The sequence below is a fragment of the Mastomys coucha genome, unplaced genomic scaffold (assembly GCF_008632895.1).
Source record: "Mastomys coucha isolate ucsf_1 unplaced genomic scaffold, UCSF_Mcou_1 pScaffold21, whole genome shotgun sequence".
Classification (NCBI taxonomy): domain Eukaryota; kingdom Metazoa; phylum Chordata; class Mammalia; order Rodentia; family Muridae; genus Mastomys; species Mastomys coucha.
The window spans coordinates 98,761,822-98,770,125 of NW_022196904.1; the positions used below are offsets into that span (position 1 = coordinate 98,761,822).

The 8,304-nt window shown below is 43.0% G+C and overlaps 1 pseudogene; it reads left to right on the forward strand.

The window, feature by feature from the left end:
* Positions 1-8,165: 8,165 nt before the first annotated feature.
* LOC116104421 lies at positions 8,166-8,304 on the forward strand (annotated as a pseudogene).

Sequence of the window (8,304 nt, forward strand, 5' to 3'; positions counted from 1 at the left end):
ATGAGTAGAAAACCCCACACTTTCACTGTAGTGGTTTTACACAGCTTACCACATAAAGGATGCACACACATAAAACTGTGTGCTAACAATTGTAATGGGACAAATCCATGAGAAGCAGTTATGTATTGAAAAAAAATCTCAAAGTACAATTGGGCATTTGCCACATAGTGGCATTGCAGATTTCCTTCTCTTCTGAACATTTAAGTTGGGCCAGTGAGTTTTGGCTCAGCAGACAAAAGTGCTTGCTGCCCAAGCCTGACAACCTGAGGTCAATCCCTAGAACACATGAGGTGCAAGGAGAGTCTGACTACACAAGTGTGTCTTCTGACTCGTGTAACCCATATCATACATGCATACATGATAATATAATGATGGTGACAATAACAGGGATGGGAATGGCTCAGCTGGTAACGGCTCTTGCTGCAAAGCCTAATGACTTCAATATGATCCCTGGAACCTACTTGGTAGGAGAGAACTGACTCTCAAATTGTCTCCTGATCCACACTGGGAACCCACAATGAACACACAAACATACACTCTCTACAATCCCCACCCTGCCCCCAAATGTAACAGGAAGAAAAAAATTGGCCAGGCAGTGGTAGTACACACTTTTGTTTTTGTGTTTGCTTTGTTTTGGTTTTGTTTTGGGTTTTTTTTGTTTGTTTGTTTTTTGTTTTTTGTTTTATTGTTAGGTTTGGTTGTTGTTGTTTTGTTTTGTTTTGTTTTTTTGAGACAGGGCTTTTCATGGCTGTCCTGGAACTTGTTCTGTAGACCAGGCTGGCCTAGAACTCAGAGATCTGGGATTAACAGGATGCCCCATTCCCAGTGGGATGGATCTCTGAGTTTAAGATCAGCCTGGTCTACATAGTGAGTTCTAGGACAACCAAGTCTACACAGAGAAATGCTGTCTCAATAAATAAATAAATAAATTTCAATTTTCAAACAAATGTTTGATTTTCTTTTCTCAGCTCAAAGTATATGATGGGCATCAGGTTTCAGACTAACTTGGAAGACTGATTCTGAATAAATCCTGCATATAAAGAACAGAACTTCTCAATATAACAGTGGTTGCAACCCCTTTGGGGGCCGAATGACTTTTTCACAGAGGTTACATATCAGATATGATTCATAACAGTAGTAAAATTATAGTTATAAAGTAGCAACAAAAAAAATTCTGTAGTGGCATTGTAGTAGGTGCAAGCCTTTAATCTCATCACTTGGGAGGCAGAGACAGATGCAGGCAGATCTTTGAGTTTCAGGCTGGTTTACAGAATGGAATCCCAGGACAGCAGGGCTATACAAATAAACCCTGTCTGGGGGGAAGGGGGGGTTGTGGTTGGGGGGGGTCACCACAACCACAGCATTAGAAAAGTTGAGAACCACTGCTTTATACTATGCTGTACTTGACTAGGCACAATGGCTCATGCCTATAACTCTAGCACTTGGTGGACTACAGTGGAGGAGATCACCATGAGTTGGAGACCAAATTAGGCTATAGCGGAAGTGAGACTTTGTCTCAAAAAATGTAGATAAAATGAAAAAGAAGGAAGAGAAGGAAGAGGAGGGGAGGGGTGGGGAGGAGGAGGGAAAAAGGTGGTCTGTGATGTGGGCCATTCCTTTCTTTGTTTTTGGCACAGAGTTAGAGTTTATTAAGACAGTTCAATACCGGTATTTAAGCACTAGAGTTAAGAGAAAGGCATGGGAGGAGGTGGGTGTGGGCTTGTCAAAGGAGAATCTGCCTTTTATTTTCTGCCTTGAAACAATGTCTCATTATGGAGCCAAAACTAGACTGGAGTTCTGACTCCCTCTGCCTCAACCTCAGAAGAGCTAGGATTACAGATAGGAACTCCTGAATCTTTCTTTCTTTCATTTTTTTTTTTAAGATTTATTTATTTGTTTGTTTGTTTGTTTATATGAGTATTCTGTTTTCCTGTACATCTATATGACAGAAGAGGGCATCAGATCCCATCATAGGGAACTGAACTCAGGACCTCTAGAAGAACAGTCAGTGCTCTTAACCATTGAGCCATCTCTCTAGCCCTCAGAATCTTTGTTTCTTAACACCTTCCAAAGATTTTTTTATTTTATTTTTCGAAAATGGGACTAGGGTTTATTAAAAGACGTTTAATTTTTAATTTTGGGGTTTTTTTGTTTGTTTGTTTAGTTTTTAGGTTTTTTGTTGTTTTTTGTTTTGTTTTTTTGTTTTGTTTTGTTTTTTGTTTTTTCAAGACAGGGTTTCTTTGTGTAGCCCTGGCTGTCATGGAACTCACTCTGTAGACCAGGCTGGTCTCGAACTCAGAAATCCTCCTGCCTCTGCCTCCCAAGAGCTGGGATTAAAGGCTTGTGCCACCACTGAGAACAGGGGGTTAATAAACATTCCTTATAGAGTCTCACACAGCTTTGGCCGATTGCCTATGTATGTAGCTCTATTTATCCCTGGAAGCAGAGAGATGAATGTTGCTGTTCATTTGATTTCTCCTTTTTCTTTATCTGTTATATAGAACCTTAGCCTATGAAATGTTGACATCCATAATCAGAGTAGGTCTTTTCCCCTCAGTTGAAGCTTTCTAGAAAGAAAGATCCTCACAGACTTGTCCAGGGATGCATATCCTCTGTGACTTCAAACCTAGTCAAATTGAGAATGAAGATGAGCCACCATACTTCACATATTCCAGCCAAATGAACTTACTGCCTGAAAGGAAACAAAGGAAAAAGCTCCAGACTCCCAAGACCAAGTTCTTATCACAAAAGAGATTTACTTCCTGCAGAGGGACAGAAAACAGGGAATAAGAGACAAGAGATAGGGCTGGAGAGATGGCTCAGTGGTTAAGAGCACCGACTGCTCTTGCAGAGGTCCTGAGTTCAATTCCCAGCAACCACATGGTGGCTCACAACCATCTGTAATGGAATCTGATGCCCTCTTCTGGTGTGTCTAAAGACAGCTACAAGTGTACTCATATAAATAAAATAAATCTTAAAGAAGAGAATGAGAGAAAGAGAAGAGAGATAGAAGATGAGAGAGAAGGTAAGGGGAACAAGGGAGAGAGAAGAGGGTTATTTGCCCCAGAGGATAAAGTACTGCCTCTAGATAGAGAGTAGACAGACATGGCAGATAGGGAAATGGTAAAAGGGGAAACCCCGTGTTAGAATGAAGTGTTTAATTTTAATTGTCCAGAGCTATACTCACCATGCTGGGACTGGCTAGTCACTTCACCACCTACATTCCGGGTTTGTCAGGCCTGTTGTGGAGCCAGTCTCTGCCTCATGACCCCCCATGCCTTTACATGGGAGTATCCAATACCACATGTGGCTCAGTCTTGGTCTTGCCATTGGACAAAATCCTGTCCAGAGATAGCAGGAAGAAGAACTTACAGCACTCTAGTCCCCTAGCACTCAAGCAGGCAGCTCACAATTGCCTGTAACTTCAGATCCAAGGAACACGATTGTTGTCATTATTGTTTACCAAGGTATTGGTGGTCTGAGCACAGGTCTCAGTTCTATCAGATAACCAAGTGCATCAATATCAACCTAGTACCTTATATCTAATCCCAATATTCTTCTTTGTCTTCTAGTCTTCTACAAGTAAGACCTGGATACTCTTTCATTTCCATTTTTTTTTTAATTTTTTTTTTATTATTATATAGACACACCAGAAGAGGGAGTCAGATCTCATTATGGATGGTTGTGAGCCACCATGTGGTTGCTGGGATTTGAACTCAGGACCTTTGGGAGAATAGTCAGTGCTCTTGCCCACTGAGCCATCTCACCAGCCCTCATTTCCATTCTTTATAACTGGAATGCTTCTGGATTCTATACTATTCCACTACCCACTGTCCAAAGTTATCTATTTGATATCCTGATGACTATTTCAGAACTTTGTCTCCCTTTAAGGTAGGCCATTTTCAGGTCAGGGCATGGTGGTACTTGTGTTTAATGTCAGCATTTGGGAGGCAGAGGCAGGGAGATCTCTGTGGGTTTGAGGCCAGTCTAGTCTATAAAGCAAGTCTAGGACAGCCAGGGCTTTGTTACACAGAGAAAGCCTGTCTCAAAAAAGCAAAACAAACAAACAAAAAACGGTAATTTTCTGGCTGGATGGTGGTAGACACCTGTATGTACAGGAGGCCAGAAAAGGGTATTGAACCCCTGGGGCTAGATTTATAGGCGGTTGTTGGTACTAGGAACCAAACTCAGGTCCACCTAGAAGAGGACCTGGGCCCCAGGTGATTACATTCTTTTTTTTTTTTTTAAACAAATTGAAATTCTTCTTCTTTTTTTTTTTTTAAGATTTATTTATTGTTATATACAGGTGCTCTGTAGCTGTCTTCATTACAGATGGTTGTGAGCCACCATGTGGTTGCCAGTATTTGATTTCTTTTCTTTTTTTTCCTAATGATTTACTTATTATTATAAATAAGTACACTGTATCTGTCTTCAGATGCACCAGAAGAGGGCATTAGATCTCATTATGGATGGCTATGAGCCAACGTGTGGTTGCTGGGATTTGAACTCAGGACCTTCGGTAGAGCAGTCGGTGCTCTTACCTACTAAGCCATCTCACCAGCCCCGGCTGCTGGCATTTGAACTCAGGACCTCTGGGAGAGCAGTCAGGACTCTTGACTGCTGAGCCATCTCTCCAGCCTCATGATTACATTCTTTCTACTTTGCTACATACAGTCCTCCACAGGACTTAGGGAACACTTGAGAAGGTTGAGTTTGGATCCAAAAGTCCCCAGACTATCTTCAGTACCACTTAGGCTCTATGGCTGATTGCAGCCAAAGGAATAAAGCCTTTTGTAAATGGTAAATGTGGGGACATGGCTCAAGCATATGAATGGAGCCTGAGTTTGCACAAATGGGACATGTTAGTGCAGGCCTACAATTTTAGCACTCAGGAGGTAGAGGCATGAAGAATAGAAGATCACCATTGGTTACATGGGCTATATAAGAGGGACCTAGGGAGGAAGGTCAGGAATATCAAAAAGATAGGACTAGATATTTCATGAATTTTGGAATACCAAGAATAGAATGATCTCAGAGAGCCTCTAGGGTCTCTAGTAACCAAGAGATTCTGATAAAGCTATTGTGTCTAAGATCTCCCTGGGGCTGGTGAAATGGCTCAGCCAGTAAAGGCACTGAATCAAACCTGACAGCCATAATTCAAACCCCAGGACCCATATGGTAGAAGGAAAGAATGAATTGTGCAGACTGTCTTTTGACCCCCACTCAGGTGCTGTGGCATATACCTCTAGCCTCTGCAAACTGTAATAAAAAATATTTTAAATTAAAAGACCCATCTAAAAGCTGGAAAGCTAACTAGGACTCTAAGAGATGTTTCAGATCTGTCTGATAGACTTTACAATTACTTGCTCCCTCTCGTGCTCATATTCCATCAGAGCAGCTATCATACAGCACCATACCTATGTAATTTTGTGCCCCCCACACACATACTAGAGCTCCCAGAGAGCAGCAGTCTATCTACCATGACGGCAAGGGTGGGTTTGGGCATCAGTATAACATACTGTAATAAAGAAGGAAAATAGCTTTCTATTCAAAACAAGGAATAGTCTATTTTTCCTATACAGAGAAATGGCTTGGAAACACAAGCTACAGTACAGTAGCCACAAGAAGTTAATGTGGCTACTGTATATAGGTTGGGTAGGAAAGTGGCAAAACCACTTAAGAAGTGATTGAGATGACTCTGTAGTGAGATGTTTAGGACTAAGGCTAAGAAGGTTGTTATGGCTACAGAGTAAGAAGTAAGTCTAAAAGTCACTTGAAAGGCTGGAAAGATGGTTCAGCCAGGAAAGGAAATGGTGGTTGTTGGAGACAAGCAAAAGAAACTTACTTTAAGACTACCATTTCCTTTTCAGATCCTAGTTAATCATAGAGAGAAAATAAGTCCAAGGTCCCAGGCCCAAGAGAAACTGAGGACTTCCCTATAGCTGAACAGGTTCTGCTGAAACAGTTGTCTGAGGCAAGCCATCTCAAGGACAAGTCCTCCATCTTGACTGCACGGTTAAACAAGTTCTGGTGTAGCAGACCTGCCCCTTTGTTCCCTTATCACTATGAGCTCCCAGACCTAAATTCTAGAAGAATGAATTAAGGACCTTGAAGCTGGGTGTCCTAGATACAGCCCAGTCTCTAATGGATACTCCTTGTTTAACCCATAATGTCAAAATACAATTGAATAACTCTGCAGTTTCCCTTGGCTCCTACCCCGATTTGTGTTCCCATTCTGTAAAAATGTACAATCTCTCTTTATGGACGAGGTTCAGATCCTAAACTGGCTGCCTCCCTGAGCACTCAGAAAATAAAGCCTTCATTTTTAAGCTTACCTCTCTACCATGAGTTTTCTCAGCTTCCACTCTGAACCCCAGCAGTGGTGGCACATGCCTTTAATCCCAGCCCTTGGAAGGCACAGGTAGAACACAGAGTCCCAGGACCACACAGAGAAACGCTGCCTTGAAAACAAAAATGGATATATAGATAGATATGATAGATAGAGGTTTTAGCCTAGACTGACAACTTGAGTTTGATCCGTAGGACTCAGTTAGTGGGAGAAGAAAACCAATTTCTCCAAGTTGTACTCTGACCATAGCACTCATGTGTTGACCATGTCCAACACATACAGTTGGATGTGTATGCAAACACATAAGTATAATGAAAAAAAAAATAATGTTATTTCAAAGGCAGTCCACCAAATTCCTGTATGCTATGCCAGGAACATCAAAATGGGTATAGAGTCATTCCTATTGCATCCATGTATTAGCCAAATTCAGCCAGGTTAAATGTCTTTAGTTAACAATCCTAACAGAGAAGGTATTTTAAAGGACACACGAGTCTTTCCCTTTGACTATGAGACTATTAAAACAAAGGACTCCCTGGGCGGTTGGTGGTGCAAGCCTTTAATCCCAGCACTTGGGAGGCAGAGACAGGCGGATTTCTGAGTTGGAGGCCAGCCTCGTCTATAGAGTGAGTTTCAGGACAGCCAGGGTTATACAGAGAAATCCTGTCTCGAAACACCAAAAAAACAACAACCAAAAAAACCCACAAAGGACTCCTTGCCTGGTGGTGGTGGTGGCGTATGCCTTTAATACCAGCTTTGGGAGGCAGAAGCAGAGCCTGGTCTACAGAGTTAATTCCAGGACAGCCAGGACTACAAAGAGACCCTAACTTGAAAATCAAAACAAAAGCAACCAGATTAAACAAACAAATAATGGACCCCAAGATGTTGGAATTCTCCTTCCCCTGCCCCATGAACTCAATGCTAGAAGAAAATAGCTGAGGCTAGGGCCAGCCAGAGGTGAATATTGAATCCTGGAAAGAGACTGGCAAAAACTATGTTAACATTGGCCTTCTACGTCAACCAAAATTCCATGCAGGAAGATGGACTTGGGAAGGAGTTCGAGAAGGTTCCCTTGTTCTTAATTGTCTCTCTTAGTGTGGCCACACATGGAATGAATCTCTTTCTGCTTTTCAGTAGTAATTTACTCTTTCAATTGGTTATTAAGAACAGGTGGGTTAGCCTAGGTAGTTAAGGCAGCTAAAGCATAAAACGCCAACTACACAGGGTTCAAGGTTCTGTGCTCCTGAGACCCTCGTTTTCTAAACACTACACCGGGAAGAGCTCTGCCACGCTGCGATCCCATTCCAGCAAGAGAGAAGAGCACGTGGGGCGGAGGGTGTAAGAGGCAGCTTGGTGCCAGAGGTGGCCAGGCTAGGATGCTCAGATGCTCCGGAAGCGGCTGAGTCAGGGGCCAAGCACGCGGTGACTCTGGCATCTGCACCTCCCGGCCGGCTGGACTACTCAGGATGACGCGGCTGGCTGACCGGAAGGGCTGAGTCAGCGCCGCGAAGTGCCTGGAGACCCGCCCGCGCTGGACCTCCGTTGTCCCTTTGCTTCATCTCAGGAACTGAGGCCCGAATCTAAAGTCACAAAGTGGTCCAAACTGCGAACACTGTATACTGGTTCAGTGGAAGCTGCCTTGTTGGTAAAGGACACGCACTACGGTTGGGCTACTACTGGGCCAGGTGTGGAACCGTTGAAATCCTAGCACCTGGAAAGTGGGGGAGGATGATCAGGAGTTTAAGGTCAGCCTGAGCTAGGAGAGACTGTCAAAATCTGCAAGCTTCCAAGACTGGTTAGTTGAAGATCAAAGACATTTATACTTACCTGGAAGGGGAAATACCACGATTACGAAGGTGATTTCTCCTGAGCGAGGTTTATCCATTGCACTCCATGTGTACTGACCCCAAATTCAGGGAAACTCGACTGCATAATTTGTGATGGGGGAACTACCCCTG